Below are 17627 nucleotides of genomic sequence, written 5' to 3'. Positions count from 1 at the left end.
TCATTACATTCTCCCCCTCTTAAACATACGTTCGTCCTCAAACGAGTCTAATAGAAGAACATACCTGAAATCATATCATCTGGCCTGGCTGGGAGGGCATAGAAACGGGCCTGACCACCCCCTAATCTTCCTCCCCCTCTTGGGTGACCCATAGCTGACTGGGCTCCACCCCTAGCAGGCTGAACTCCACCCCTAGCTGGCTGGGCAGGTGGTTAGGTAACTGATGCTGTAGTGGGAGGTTGATTACTCTGCTGCGGAGTCCCCCCCAACATCCTAAGGCAATACCTCACAATGTGACAAAAATCCCCGCACTCGAAACAACCCATCCTCTGACGAAACTGTTGCTCCTGATGCCCAAAAGAATTACCCGACGATACCTGAGCGGGGCGGGGCATAATGAGAACCCTATGCTGGCAATGCACTGAATGATGACTGGCCCTGCTGAAACTGGTCCTGCTGAAACTGACCTCCCTGAGGAGCACCACTGAAACCACCCTGACCACGAGGCCTTTTAGCCTCTCTCTCAGTCCTCTCCTGACCTCGAACCATCTCAATCTGTCGAGCAATGTCGACAACCTCATCAAAGCTAACCCCAGATACTCTCTCCCTGGTCATAAGCAATCGAAGCTGAAAATCGAGGCCATCTATAAGCCTCTTGATCCCCTCTCGGTCTGTGGGAACCAACCAGACCGCATGACGAGCTAACTCGGAGAACCGCATCTCATACTGTGTAACAAATATCTCACCCTGGCGAAGCTGTTCAAACTGCCTGCATAGCTCCTCTCTGCAGGACTCAGGTACAAACTTCTCCAGAAAAAGAACGGAGAACTGCTGCCAAGTAAGGGGTGCTGCGCCAACAGGCCTACGCCTCTCGTAAGTCTCCCACCATCTGAGTACAGCCCCAGAAAACTGAAAGGTAGTGAATGAGACCCCACAAGTCTCCAAAATACCAGCAGTACAGAGTATCCTTTGACACCTGTCCAAGAAATCCTGAGCGTCCTCTCTCTCTGTGCCACTGAAAGGTGGTGGCTGGAATCTCCCAAACCTCTCCAACCTACACTGATCATCCTCAGGCATAGCAGGAACTACATAATCCTATGCAGCTACAACCGGCTGGGCTGGTGGTGCCTCCGGTGTTTGAAGTCCCTAAACAACCTGCTCGAGTGTGCAAGCGACGGGAGTCTGAGTGCCTCCCCCAGCCTGAGAAGTGGTTACGGCCGTCGAAATAGAGACCGCCTGAGCAAGGCCTGTACACGCTGTCAGAATCTGAGCTAGAGCCTCCTGAAGGCCCGGAATCACAATAAGCACAAGTGATGCCTGAGCTGGTGCATCAACAGCTGGAACCTGGTCCTGATCTGTAACAATCGGTGGATCTGCAGGTACTGTCCCAGTTACTGTACGGGATGCACCTCTGCCCCTACCACGGGCTCTACCACGGCCTCGGCCTCTCGCGGCCCGAACTGGTGGATGACCTTCTTGACCGGTAGCACGAGTCCTCACCATCCGTGAGAGAATGAAATACAGATGTTTAGTTACTAGAATACACAGAACGCATGATAAGAATCCAAGAATGTGAAATTTTTCCTAAAGGTTCTGCAGCCTCTCGAAGATAAGTACAGACATCTCCGTACCGATCCGCAAGACTCTAATAAACCCGCTCATGACTCATGATACCTATGTAACCTAGATCTCTAATACCAACTTGTCACGACCCAAATTCTGATCATGGTCGTGATGGCGCCTATCGTGTTACAAGGCAAGCCTACTTCCCAAAATATTTTTACTAAATCGATTATAAGAATTTAATAAAACATTTCAACATTTGAATTTTTCATAAACTAAATCAACTCTAAATATAATTTTAGAAATACAGAAACGGCCCCCAAACATCGAGGTGTCACTAAGTCATGAGCGTCTAAATCTATGAACTAAGAAATGAAACTGTCTAACTGTCAATACAATCCAAAAGAAGAAATGATAAAAGGAGTAACAAGGTCCTGCGGACGCTAGCAGCTACCTTGCAATCTCCACAGATAGCCGACCTGAACTCAACGATAGCCGCGCTCTAACTCACTTGAATCTGCACATAAAGTGCAGGGTGTAGCATGAGTACAACCACCCTAGTAAGTAACAGAAATAACTAAGGAACTGAGCAGTAGTGACGAGCTAAGTAAAACAATCCAATTATTTATTTTCACAATTTAAAAATAATCGTAAATAAATAGGTAAATTTCATAACTCTGTAAATGCCACAAAGAAGTTTAACAGATAAATGTAGTAACAACACAAATAAATATAACCTCACAGCAGTGTCACACCATCACTCATCACTCACACTCAGCACTCAATACTCAAAACACTCAACACTCTGCGCTCACTGGGGGTGTGTACAGACTCCGGAGGGCCTCCCAAAGCCTAAGCGCTAAGCACAGACAACTCAGGTGCCATCATATCAATACCTGGATCCGTACGGTCAACTCACGTGCTACGCGGATAACTCTCGCACTATGGTATCAATACCTGGACCTGCACGGTCAACTCACGTGCTACATAGACAACTCACACGCTATGGTATTAATATCCTCACAACCAGGCCCTTAGCCTCACTCAGTCATGTACCTCTCCAGCCTCACAATGCACCACCAATAAGGGGACACAACCCACATCAAGTATCACAACATATCAGTAAAATAATAGAGACTGAGGTAAACATGTACAATAATTTCTATGACTGAGTACAAGTAACGTGAGCATGAATGAAGCCTAAGCATGATCTCTAACATGAAGGCAAACAAGTTCAACAACAAATAAACACATAACCACAGATAATGGCCATTAGGCCTCACAGCCTCATGGGACAGACCAAGTCTCAATCCCTCGCGGTGCACACCCACACGCTCGTCACTTAGCGTGGGCATCACTTTCAAACAATCACGTGATGTCAAATCTCCGGGTTTATACCTTCAAAGCCAGAGTTAAAACTGTTACTTACCTTAACATCGTAAAAATCCTATTTCGGGATGCTCTCATCTCTCGACTCGATCTCCATATGCTCCGAATCTAATCACAATCAGTACAATACCATCAATATACGCTAATGGAATGAATTCCACAAGAAAAACAACAAAATATGCCAAAAATCCGAAATCGACCAAAACCCGACCCCCGGGCCCATGTCTCGAAATTAGTCAAAAATGTTAGAATAATAAACCTTGTCCTCTCCCGAGTCTAACCGTATAAAATTCATCAAAATCCGACATCGTTTGGTCCTTCAAATCCTTAAATTACTTCTCCAAAATACCAAGCCCTAACCCCTCATTTTCACTAATTACAATGATTAAACAACGGAAAATCACCATATATACAAGTATTAGGGCTCAAGTAACTTACCTCAACAAAACCCCCTTGATTCCCTCTTCAAACCTCTCCCAAAAGCTCCAAAAATCGAATAGAAATGGTGAAGAACGCACCAAAATTTGCGAAGTGTGATATATAGGGTCTGCCCCAGGAATTCCGCACCCGCGGACCCTTTCTCGCACCTGCGGACTCGCATCTGCGGTCCTAGGTGCGCATATGCGAAAGTCACTTAGACGCCAAGCTTCGCACTTGCGGCTGCCCCTTCGCACCTGCGGGCTCGCAGGTGCGATCCTCTCTTCTGCACCTGTGACCATCTCTGCATCTACGAGCCTCCCACGTACCTGTGATCATCGCACCTGCGGTTCCCAATCCGCATGTGCGGACACACTAGAACAACAACTCCAACTGCATTTTCCAACTTCCAAACTCCCTGATACCCATCCGAAATCATCCCGAGCCCCTCGGGACCTCAACCAAAAATACCAACAAGTCATACTTCAACATACCAACTTAGTCGACCTTTCGAATCACTCAAAACAATACCAAATCATTAAATTACCCTCAGATTCAAGCCTAAGAACTACTAAATTTCCAAATTCGGCAACCGATGCCGAAACCAACCAAACTACGTCCGAATGACCTCAATTTTTTCACACACATCACAGATGACATTACGAACCTACTCCAACTTCCGGAATTCCATTCCGACCCCGATATCAAATTTTCCACTGCCGACAGAAATTGCCAAATTTCCAATTTTGCCAATTCAAGCCTAATTCTACCACGGACCTCCAAATTACATTCCGGTCGCGCTCCTAAGTCCAAAATCACCTAACAAAGCTAATGGAACCATCAGAATTCCAATCCGAGGTCAAATGCTAAAGAGTCAAATTTTGGTCAACTCTCCCAATTTAAAGCTTCAACAATGAAATTCTTTCTTCCAATTCGATTCCGAAATACCTGCAACCCAAAATCGACGATTCACACAAGTCAAAGTACATCATACGGAGCTACTCATGCCCTCAAACACCCGTCGGGTCATTACAAATTGTGACTAGATTCGAGTCGCTCGAAAGTTGATACGCGCATAATGAAAATTTTGAAGTATTGCTTAGCTTGATCGACATTAGATTCAGATTGTTTGAGGTAAGTAACTCTTCTAAACTTGGAGTTGAGGGTATGAACCCTGATTATACGTGTTATGTGAATTGTTTGGAGGTGGCGCACGTGCTAGGTGACGGCCGTGTGGGCGTGCAATGTAGAAATTGAGACTCAATTGATTCAGTAGAGCTGTATAGACAATTAATGTCACGGCCCAAAATCCATTAAGGTCGTGATGGCGCCGGACATCACTGTCAGGCAAGCCAACAATAAATACTAAATTTGGTTCTCATTTTTAATATTTTTGAAATCATATTTTCCTTCAAATTAAATAGTAAAGGATGAAATTTTCAGAGTAAATAATAATATTTTTATCAATTTCAATACTGAGCAACCCATAATCATCCCAAAACCCGGTGTCACAAGTGCATGAGCATTTACTAGGAATAATAAATAAAATACAGCAACTGTACGGAATACAAATTAGACAGAGAAATATATATATAACTCTGAAGGAGACTCTACTAGTTGCGGATCGTAATATAGAATGTAACTCACCTAAGTCTCCGCATTAACCATACCTCTGCGCTCACAAGGCCGCTAGGCATATACGTACATGCACAAATGTGCAGCAAGTGTAGCATGAGTACGTAAACAACGTGTACCCAGTAAGTATCAAGTCTAATCTCAAAGAGGTAGAGACGAGATGCTCGACTTTGATACTCACTAAGGGTCAATAATAATAAATAACATAAAAATAGAATTATTTAAATCAACATGATTCACAGAGTTAACAATAATTTTATTTAACCAACAGAAATAATTAAATTTCTTCAAATGCAACAATTCCCAATCTATTATTTAAATTCACAAGCTGCAATTAAAATAGCAAAGTATTGTATAATAATAATTATTATTATACACGATTTCTACCGAGGTCGTACGGCCCGATCCAGAGTGTTGTGTACACTGCCGAGGGATGTGCGGCGCGATCCATAGATGTATCTATACTGCCGAGGCGTTCGACCCGCTCCACAAGAAAGGAGGTCATTTTCTTATGTACCTCCGGAATGAGAATATATTTATTATAAGATTAATTCGAGAGGATGAATAATTTCTTTTAACAATTAATTAATTTAAGCACACAATTAAGTATATAAGATTTCCATCTTTTACTATCTTTCCCTAACAATTCACATTATATTTCTAATAATTTAATTAAATGAAGGATACAATTAATGCACATAATTCATGCTTTGAGTCCTAAACTACCCGAACTTTAGCATAGATAGTAGCTATGTACGGACTCTCGTCACCTCGTGCGTACATAGCCCCCATAATTAGCAACAATTATTAATTTAATCACTTATGGGGTAATTTTCCCCTCACAAGATTAGACAAGAGACTTACCTTGTCTCAAAGTCCACTTTCCGATCACCCCTCCGCGTTAAATTCTCAATTCGATGCCGAAAAATCTGAAACTATCCAAATGATATACAAAATAATTAATACATGATCAATAATTTGAATTTAGGCTATTAAATTAATTACCCAACCCAAAATGGTAAAATTCCTAAAATTCACCTCGGGCCCATATGCCCGGATTTCGGAAATGTTCGAAAATTTTCGGAGGGAATCGTTACCTATAATCTCAAGAACTCAAATATACCATTTCCATCCAATCCCATAGAAATTTTCGTGGTTAAAATCCAAAAACATCAATTTCTAGTGTTTTCTTCAAAATTTCATATTTCTACAAATTTGCATATCTAAATCCATATATAATCCAAGTATTAAACTTGCAATAGGTGAGAATCACTTACCTTGACATAGATAATAAAGATGAAGTGAAAATGGCCAAAACCCCATTTAAAACAACTCACTGCCTAGCACTGCCCTTCTTCGCGTTCGCGAAAGCCAAATGACTCTACCCCCAAAATTTCTCTTGGCGTTCGCGACCGATACTTCGCGTTCGCAAAGCCTCTGACCCCTGCCCCTTCGCGTGCGCGTTCAAACTCTCGCGTTCGCGAAGGCCAAAATACGACTGCCCAAAATCTCCTTCGTGTTCGCGACCCACTGATCGCGTTCGCGAAGGCCAGCTACCCTGACCCTTCGCGTTCACGTTCCCTTCTACGCGTTCGCGTAGGCCAATTGGCCTCAGGGTTCCTAGATCCCCTTCCTTCTTCACGTTCGCGACCCTTGTGTTGCGTTCGCGAGGAGTAATTTCCTCCAGCCCACAAATCCTTATTCGTGAACATGATCTTCTCCCCGCGTTCGCGATGAAGGACACCAAAACCAGCATCAACAGTAGAAAAACATGGGAAAAATGACCCGAAACCAACCCGAAACACACCCGAGCCCCTAGGGACCCCGTCCAATCATACCAACCTGTCCCAAAACACGACACGAACTTGCTCGAGATCTCAAATCGCATCAAACAACATCGAAACCATGAATTGCGCATCGATTCAAGCCTAATAAACTATTGAACTTCTAACTTCCACATCCGATGTCGAAACCTATCAAATCCAGTCTGATTGACCTCAGCTTTTGCACAAAGTCATAATTGACATTACAGACCTACTCCAACTTTCAGAATCAAAATTCGACCCTGATATCAAAAAGTTCACTCCCTGGTCAAACTTCCAAACTTAAATTCTTATTTTAGCCATTTCAAGCCCAATTTAACTACGAACTTCCAAATAAGATTCCGAACACGCTCCTCGGACCAAAATCACAATACAGAGCTATTCCCAAGCTCGGAATTTCAAACGGACATCGATTACTCCAATACCTATTCCAAACCAAATTTAAAGAATATTAAACCTTTAAATAGTTGATTTTTACTATTAATCGCCAAAATGCTCCCGGGTTGTCAAAAACCCGATTCGAACATACGCCCAAGTCCAAAATCATCATACGAACCTATTAAAACCGTCAAATCCCGATTCCGGGGGTATTTTCTTAAAATATTGATCGAAGTCAAACTTGCCCTTTTAAAACCAAACTAATGAACCAATTGTTCCGATTTCAACCCGATTACTTCCAAATTCCGAACTAACCATCCCCGTAAGTCAAATATAATAAAAGCACATCCGGAGAGTCTTGTTTAGGAGAACATGGTTCTAACAGTCAAAACGATCGGTTGGGTCGTTACAATTAACTTGTATTTTTCCATGTAAATGTGTTAGAGAAACTGAGCTGTGACTCATGTTAAAAATTATGCTTAGGCAAATGTTGGTATTATTGGGACCCATTGAGGTCAGTTTAGCTGTCGAAGTTTATGTTTAAATTGTATTTTCGTACTCAAACATTCATTGTATATCATATCTCAGTCTTTGTTGTTATTTATTGACACATTATATCATCATTTTGGGCTAATTTCATGAGACTATGAGCTCGAGAGACTGGAGATATTGATGGCCGAGTGAGGCCGGGAGCCTGATTTTTGATATATTAATACTATATCACGTGAGTTGTCCGTGTAGCACGTGCATTGTCCGTGCGGATCCAGATATTGATATTATAGCACGTGAGTTGTCCATGCGAATTCAGATATTTATACTATAGCACGTGCGTTGTCCGTGCAGCACGTGCGTTGTCCGTGTAGTTGATAACGCTTGGGCTGGAGGAGCCCTTCCGGAGTCTATACATACCCTCAATGAGCGCAAGTACCTACTGTGTGCGAGTGCCGAACGATTGGGAGGATTGAGTAACTGTGAGGACTGAGTGACTGTGAGGACTGTGTGAATTGATACTCTGAGAGTATGCATATGATTTTATTATTGAGTTGCATCGCATTGACATGCACACTTGACATACATGCATAGAGATGCATTTTTCCTCATGATGTACGATGTGAGCACCTAATTTTTGCCCCACATGGGAAATTACTCCTAAAAATAGTCAAAAAATAATTTTATTGGTTTTTATAGAATTTTAGGAGTTTTTCTTTTATTTGTTTTGCATTATTCGCATTGTTCATGCATATTTAGAAATATTTTTTTTAAATCGTAAAAAATCATCAACAATATTTTATCTTTCAGTGTGTTAATTGCATTTAGGAATTAATCATAGAATACAAGCATGGTTAAAACAAAAATCACAAAACAATATATGCAATCTTTCTTTTCTTCTTAGGTTCAACTAATTAGTTAAATTGGGAATACACAAATTAATTAGTATAAGTAGATAATTCAGGAAAATGGTCGATTTGCAAAAAATAAGAAAGTTGGGGTGCAAAAGGGAATGAATTAAAGTTATAACTGCTACCTAAAATTAAGGGATAGATTCTTTGCATTTTTGAGAGATACACATCCCTAAAAAATAGGGAATGCTGAGAATTCCAGACCACCCTCATCTTTCTTATATACTCCCATACTCATCCTCTAAAAGGAAGAACGGATCTTCCCCTTAACCCTAAAAAACCTAGTCCCCACCCCTGTTTTTTCATTCTCTCTGGAAAGAAAAACGAACGAGACCCCCTCCCCTAAGATGGAACCCTAGCCGCCCCCTCACTCTCTCATCTGATAGCGCGCACACACAATAGCATTCTCATTCATTCACTCATTTTTACATTCTGATTCTCTTATCTTCACATATCAGAAATTTTAAAAATGAAAATCTAGATCTAGAAAAAAACCAAAAAAAAGAAGAGAAAAACAAAAATCTGAAACCAAAAAGAAACGATATAGCTGTCAGATTGATGGAGATCCAAAAACAATTCAAAGTAAAGTTGTAGCCGATTTCTGCGGATTCAAGGAGATTGTCTCACTCATTTTTCGGTTTTCAAAGCTTGAGTAAGCTGTGATTTTGCTGTTTTTGCCGTGATAAGTTGTTGAGCTCCAAATTTCCACTTCTTGGCTTTTATCTGGCCATTTTGCGCTGCTTTTCCTCCTGTTATAGGTAAAACACAAACTCCCTGTACCTAATACTGTGATGAATGATAAGAAATTTTCAATTTCAATTAATCTCTACTGATTCATGTAATTCTAAATTGTGACACCACAATATGCTTTAAATGCTCTATTTGTGCCCAGAACTGTATTTTTTCCAAATTAGCTAAAATTGTTTTAACAATAGCATGAGAGGAAATCATGTATGTGTTCAACCTTCTTACATATCTTAGATGTATTTGTATGATTCATGCCTAATCTTAAGCTTTTAATTAGTTCTTTAGCCTTTATCCCGTTTTGGAACGTTGTTAGACCGGAAATATACAAGGGAAACAGGAAAAAGTTATTATTATTTTTTGAATAAACTGAAGTACACAATGATGTGTAGTGTTAATGAATAGCTAAATATCATCTGTGCAAGCGGGTGCAAATGTTAGTTTAATTTGTATTTTTATGGATGATTAATTTTGTAATAAGTAGATACAAATTTGTTGTTTATCAATATGATTGATTTGGGAAGGTCTCGTAAAGAAGAGTCGGATGTGTCGTGAATCATATTTGGGCCTATCTTTGGGGGATTGTCTCTTAGTTACACCCTAGCTCTATATCAGTAGTATTAGAACAACTCATAAACATTGGTAGTTTACTTTAGGCGCGTTTAAATAAATCGTCGTGATTATGGGTACGGTTCCATGGCATAGTTACGATACATAAACCCCAATTTGAGTGCGCGTTTCACGCGATTTGACCACAACTTCAAATAATAATAATAAACATGTTGTAAATCGCGGGTGCGTTTCACGCGGCGCGGTTTGCAATGTGTACCAAAACGACAAGTGTACGACATCATAACCTATTCAAGAAATAACTCCATAAATACTAAAAATCTGTTAAATATTAATTAAAAGTGGTTAAAAGGAAAAAATGCACAATAGGTTTTTCAATATGTAATAAATCAGATAATTAGGTCAATTATTAATAGTTGAGCGACCATGCTAAAACCACAGAATTCGGGAGTGCCTTACACCTTCTACCGGGTTAACAGAATTTTTTACCCGGTCTTCTGGTTTTGCAGACTTAAAACAGAGTCAAATTTACTCGATTTGGGATTTAAAAATAAATCGGTGACTTGGGACACCATAAATTATTCCAAGTGACGACTCTGATCAATTAAATAATCCCATTTCGAATAATGTCACTTAAATTGGAAAAACTCTATATTCTCTCGGAAAAAAGGAGATGTGACAGCTCTGACGACTCTGTTGGGGATCAAGCCCAGAATCTCTGGTTCAGGGTTCAGAATTCGAGCTTAGAATAACTGTTATACTTGGCTTTCTTGTGATTGTCTGATATTACATGTTTGGGCCTAATGTGCTAAATGCCGCTTTTTATCGCTTTGATAATGTTTGAATTGTATATAAAACTGTTACGAAACCCTTCTTCTCTCTGAGTCTTCTAAATCTTTTGGGAAGTGTACGCTTGCGTGATTTCTTTTCTGTTAGTGTCATACCCTAATTTAGAACGAGGACCGGATCAGTTACAAAGCCAGATGATCTTTTGGTTACCGGTACGTTGCCCCTCGGCTCGAGTTATTCGCTCGGGTAAGCTAGGTCTAGAACAATACACCCAGATTTTAAATTTAGAATTACATAGCCTCATGCCGGATCCCTAGTAGGTACGTTTGTTTGCATCACGTGCATTTGACTTTGGGGACTCAACACAAGGGTTGGGTCCGTCCAGGACATGTGTACCCAATTTAAAAGACCATCCTGATGCATTTTACGTACTACTTGTGCATTTATTTGTTTCGGCTTGCATGTTGATCGACTTTTAGAATAGGGAAAGAAAATCAAGAAAAACCAAGAGTGAGATAGGAGAAAGAAAATTGACCCGGTTCCTAAAAAGCCCGGTACTTGAAAAAAAAAGAAAACAAAATCTTCTGAAACTCTGCCAAAATTTTGAAAAAAGAAAAGAAGAAATTGGAAAGTCATTTCAAAATGAGTCCAATTTTTTTTTTTAAAAAAAGACATTTTCCTCCGGTCCTGAAAAACTGACCGAACTACGCGAGTCTGATTCTCACTGTATGTGAGATACGTAGGCAAACCTCATCGGTTCCGGCCCCAATTTTCAAAAAATTCAAAAATATTTTCTGTTTCCTTAATTCGCTCTTTAGAAAATGCAAAAAAAAAAAAAAAACCAAATCCAAAAGTATTTTCCTTCTTTTTCGAAATCTTTCATTAGATAAAAAAAAAATCAAATCAAAATCCAAAATATTTTCTTCCTTCTTTAGAATTCCTTCTTTTTTTTATAAAAAAAACTCCAAAAAACAACAACATTTAAAAGTCTTTATAGAAAAAAGAAAAAAAGAAAAATGGGTCAGTCTATTCCTGATCTTCCCGAACTACACAAGATCTGATTTATGCGGCGTTATGATACGTAGGTAATTCTAATCGGATTCGATCATTGCCATCAAATAAACTGAGTGAAAAAAAAGAAGAGATAAGAAAGAAAGGAGTGATAAAAATAATAAAGGAAAAAAAAGAGTGAACAATTCAAAAAGAGAACTCTATGTCCAATTTGACAAAGAAAACCGCGGAAAGTTTTCGTGAATATGTTGCCAAATGGCGCGAGCAAGCCGTCAGGGTAAAGCTTCAATTGGACGAAGTAGAAATGGTTACGGTCTTCCTAGAGGCCCAAGAGGCGGACTTCTTCCTGAACATGATGTCAGCTATGGGTAATCCGTTCGCCGAGGCTATCAAAATTGGGGAGATAATCGAAGATGGTTAAAAACGAGCTGAATCTTAAATCATGCTGCCTTTGAGGCCACATCACAGGCCGTTATGAATGGTTCGGGGGTTTTGATGAACAAAAACGGGAGAGAAGAGGGAGCCATGATGGCTTCAAGCTCGAAGGGCCCCACATGTCATTCAACCAATCATATATGTTTTCTAAGGTCTCACAACACTATTATCCCCATCAAGATGTTGCTTATGTCGTGATACCGCCTCCCTATACGGTGATGAATGCGCAACCTTACACGTGGACACAACATTATACACAAAACCGAGCTCCACCTCCCAGATTGGCCCGCCCATACCCAAGCTCCATATAATCCTCAACCATGTTCCCCAACACAATCCTCACCCAAGAGAGTCCCACAGAAGGAATCAGTTCACCCCTATTGGTGAATCATACTCTAGCTTGTTCCAAAAGTTGGTCGGGATAGGTCTGCTATAGCCAGTGCCCCGAATCGGCCGAACCCCGAGTCCCCTCACACCAGGATGATGCTAGATGTGAATACCACTCTGGAGCAGTGAGACATGATACTGAAGACTGTTAGACTCTTAAAAGAGCAGTGGAAGACCTCATCGAGGTCCAGGCAGTAATGCTTAGGGATGAATAGAACCATAATATGATGAACAATCCTCTGCTTACACCAATGGGCCGTTAGTCGGAATGAGTTGTGAAGATGAAGAATTTGATCTGGCACTGAAGGTCATTGCATCCATTGCCGAGACAGAACAAAAGCTAAAAAATTGTCGCCAAGCCTGAAAGTTCCCCATCAGACGGGAGTTTCGATAGCCATTCTTGCTATCCTTTCTGCTTCCAGATTATCTCAAGGTGTGACCCGGATGTTTTAATTTATTGTCTTATTTTCTGATGTAAACCCTTCTATCTTTAATTTTTTTTAAAAAAAAAAGCAAAACCCAAAAAAAAAAAATCAAATAAAATTAATATTTCATTGTGCAGGAATGTCTCTTTTCTTAATCTTATCACTTTTATTATTCTCTTTTTAATTCAGTTAAATGCAGATTTCAATAACATGACATGCTTGCGGACTTCATGCCTAGATCCTAAAACGCTGCTAGAATTCGAAATAATGAGTCAAGAATCAGAATGTAATGAAGATAGGTTTAAGGAAATAAAACAAAGAATCAGAACAGCTAAAGAAAAATTGGCTCAAAATTGGAAAGATCTATGCATGGTAACGAAAGTACTGCCAAAAGAGAGCGTTGTTACCGGGGAAACATTGAAGGAAATGTCTCTGAAACAACTATCAATGGAGGTGCAGTCAAAAGGTACTATGTTTGATTGTCTATATAGCATTAATTGCTTCGGTTGGGACGAAGAAGGCTTTCATTCTCGCTACCCAAACACCATTAACCCTTTTGCCAACCTGTCACGACCCAATTTTCCCTCCGTTGGGTATCGTGATGGCACCTAGTCTTAGGGACTAGGTAAGCTTAACAATAATTAAAACAACAACATTAGTTAAATAGAATCTCTTAAAATTTCCAAAACCGGTAGTACAAGTCATAAGCTCTACAGAGTGTTTGCTAGAAAACTCTAAATGCAACTGTCTAGAAATAAGAATAAACAGTGCAAAACGAAAACTGGAAGGTTACTCCGAAGCCTGCGAACGCAGCAACATGTTTACCTTCAGTCTCCACAGCAACAGTCCACACAATTGGCTAAACATGTGCAGAAGAGTAGCATGAGCACACCACAGCGGTGCCCAGTAAGTATCAATGCTAACTCGGTGGAGTAGTGACGAGAAACAGTCAAGACACCCACTGGTATAATAAATTGAACAGATATAAGTACATGAATAACAGAAGTATGATGTCTACATAAAGACTATGCAATATGGCTCACAATACAGTAATGACATTTAAAGCAAGAAATAATAAGTATCAGCGGAATATCATGAAAATGAAGCAGACAAAGTGAATGGAACACATCCTAAATCCGGAATTTCGAATACAGCAAGGACAAGTAATAACTCAGTAATTACAACCACTTTTACATCAGGTTTTTAGTCAACAACTCCACGAGGTACCGAACCTCGGAGAATTCACAACTCACGGGTCTCAATACCTGAACCGTAACACTGGGACCCTAACACCTCACAACCACACTGATGACTCACGTACCAATAGAGCCATTCTCACATAGAAGACAAGTAAACGAGGGTGAATATCTATGCTCAACAATATCAAGAACACCTCTTATCCGATAAGAGTGCTTAACTACGTGTATGCTTGTGCAAGTGTCCTAACATAGTCCATACCAGCAAATAAGCATAAGGAAGAAGAAGAACGGACAACACGTAGAATATTTTTCTCACAACTTTCACAAGATAAAGCTCACACAGGTACATATACCACTACACAAATATCAACGACAAGAATGCCCCTAGGCCATAAATCATCACAAATCAATCCGACACAGCCCACCTTGTCTCGCCACTTGTGCAATAGTAACATAAATACCCGCCTTGTCTTGCCATACGTGCATAATAATGTTCCCTTCATGTCTTGCCACATGCGCAACCCCCCCCCACATATATCCCACCTTGTCTCGCCGTATGTGCAAATATCAATAGTAACAATAGCACGGCAGAAACCGCGTGCAACCCCATAACAACAACCATACGACTGAAACCTCGTGCATCACCACAACAAATACAACAACAATGGCAATAATACAAAGTACGACAAGTTAATCAACTCAAGAACTTTTAAATCACAGAAAAATATGGGACCAAATCACAAAGAATAACCACAGTCTGAAATGCTCGGCATAATAATGTTCCCACCTTATTTCGCCACATGACAACCCACACACATATATATATATATATATATATATATATATATATATATATATATATATATATATATATATATCCCACCTTGTCACGCCTCATGTGCAAATATCAATAGCAACAATAGCACGATAGAAATCTCGTGCAACCCCATAACAACAACCGCACGACAGAAACTTTGTGCATCACAATAATAACAACCGCACGACAGAAACCTCGTGAATCACCACAACAAATACAACAACAATGGAAATAATACAAAGTACAAGAAGTAAATCAACTCAAGAACTTTTAAATCACATGAAAATGTGAGACCAAATCACAAGGAATAACCACAGTCTGAAATGCTAGGCGTAAAGCGAACAACTCAACAAAAGGAAAAACTAAGGTGTAGCAACGAATCCTACAATATACACTTCAACAACAGGGAAGCTAACACGAGGCCACGTAGGGTAGGCCAGGCAAGCCTTCGCGTTCGCGAGGCCCCTATCGCGTTTGCGAAGGGCATGCATTTTCGGGCTTGGAAAGTTTTTTCTTCGCGAACGCGAGGCTCTTACCGCGTTCGTGAAGAAGGGGGCTGCTGTGCTGGGCAGAATGTTTTAAAAACGGGGCTCTGCCATTTTTTAGCCTATTTTCTGCATTCTCGGGTGATTCTGGAGCTTTTTGAGAGGGGTATTTATCTAGCAAGTTGGAGGTAAGTTAATTCTACCTATTGTGAGATAAATACATATATTATGAGTAGATTTTAACATGTAAATTGTAAAACAATCATAGGTTAGATGAAAAATCTAGGTTTTGATAAAAATGAGATTTCAACCACGTTATAAAATGGGATGAAAATTGTATACTTGAGTTTTTGAGGTTATGGTAACGATTCCCTACAAAAAATTCCGTTATCCGGGCACGTGGGTCCAGGGTGAAATTTAGGAATTCTTCTGATTTAGGTTGGGTAATTAATCTAATAGTTAAATTATGAAGTTTTGAGCATATATTGATTAAATTATATAACATTTGACTAGTTTCGGATTGATCAGCACCGAGTTGGGTATAGCAAAATTGTGACCGGAAAGTGGGCTTTGAGACAAGGTAAATCTCTTGTCTAACCTTGTAAGAAGAGATTTACCCCATAAGTCATTTAAATTAATGTTTGTTTCTAATTGTAGGGGCTACGTACGTACGAAGTGACGTGAGTCCGTGCGTAGCTACTAATTATGCTTATGCCCGAGTAGTTTTAGGACTCATATCATGAACTACTTGAAATGTTTGCACCTTACTTGTTAATTAAAGTGCCTAAAAATTATATTAGAACTTGCTAGAGGAAACTGTAAAAGGTCGTTAATGAAATTTGTATTATTTTGTGTACTAATCCTTAAAAACGTTTAAGGCAAATACTTATAAAGTATCTTTCTCTTCTTGTGGACTGGGCCGAATACATCGGCAGTATATAGATGCATCTATGGATCGCGTCGCACGCCCCTTGGCAGTGTACACGTTATTCTGGACCGGGTCGTAGACCTCAACATAAATCGTGCTCATTAATACTTGGAGCATAATTATACTTGATTTTTATTATGTGACTTGTGAAGTTACAATTATATATGGCATGAATTTACTCGATACGTTTTACATTGTGAGAAAATTAATTGTCCTTTTATGTTGAGGAGTTATTTTTATTGTTTCATATCCCATGTTTCTTTAAATTTTTTGTATCTTATTGTTAGACCATAATAAGTGTCGATGTCGACCCCTCGTCACTACTTCTTCGAGATTAGACCTGATACTTATTCGGTATACGTTGATTATGTACTCATGCTACATTTCTGCACTGATTGTGCAGGATCTAAGGCATGTGCACTTGGAAATCACCTCGACATGCATTCTCGTTACCCGGAGGCCTAATGGTGTGCTGCATTTTTGAGCCGTTCTGCATCACCTAGTGTCTCTCCTTTATATTCATTTTTGTCTATTTCTATTTCAGACAGTAGCTAAAGTTTTGTCTAATCCATTAGTGTTCATACACTTGTGACACCAAGTCTTGGTACACACTAGTAGACTTGAGATTATGGAGTATTATTATGGTTACGACTACACTCAGTTGCTCTCATTTTATGTATTTAAACCTGTTATTTCTCAAATCATTTAAGTAAGGAAAATATTACTTATTCGTAAATTTATTAAAAGAGGAATAATCTGTCTAATTCACTATTTGGATTGCCTAGCGGTAACGTTGGGTACCATCACAACTCATAAGAGAATTGAGTCGTGACAACATGGTATCAAAGCACTAGGTTTACGTAGGTCTCATAAGTTATGATCAGGCCTAATAGAGTCTTGCGGATCGGTGTTGAGATGTACGTACTTATCTTCGAGAGGCTATAGGGTGTTGGGAAACTACCTTTCTTCATCTTCTATCGTGCATTTGATGTGGTACTAAGTATCATTCTCTTATTCTCTCACATATGGTGAGAACGCACTTTACGGATGTTCCAGACCATGGAAGAGTTGCTCCCCTTGTTTCTAGAGACCGAGGCAGAGGCCGAGGGAGGGCTTTAGCCCGTGGTAGGGGACGAGGACGTCCCGGAGTTGCTCCAGCTATGCCACTAGTGGTTCAAGTAGAGGATCCTATTATTGAGGAGCAGGGTGAGGTGCGTGCAGTAGAGCCAACC

General features: G+C 40.1%; 1 long non-coding RNA gene across 1 annotated transcript; it reads left to right on the top strand.

Annotated features, from left to right (window-relative positions):
- The first annotated feature begins 8748 nt into the window (after window positions 1–8748).
- Window positions 8749–17131, top strand: LOC104087308 (uncharacterized). The gene is made up of 2 exons (XR_684269.4): window positions 8749–9363; window positions 16799–17131. It is a non-coding gene; the product is annotated as an uncharacterized lncRNA (long non-coding RNA).
- The last annotated feature ends 496 nt before the right edge of the window (window positions 17132–17627 follow it).

Source organism: Nicotiana tomentosiformis, chromosome 8, assembly GCF_000390325.3.
Source record: "Nicotiana tomentosiformis chromosome 8, ASM39032v3, whole genome shotgun sequence".
NCBI classification, from domain to species: domain Eukaryota; kingdom Viridiplantae; phylum Streptophyta; class Magnoliopsida; order Solanales; family Solanaceae; genus Nicotiana; species Nicotiana tomentosiformis.
Note: the sequence above shows the minus strand (reverse complement) of the source record. Positions and strands in the feature narration are given on the sequence as shown.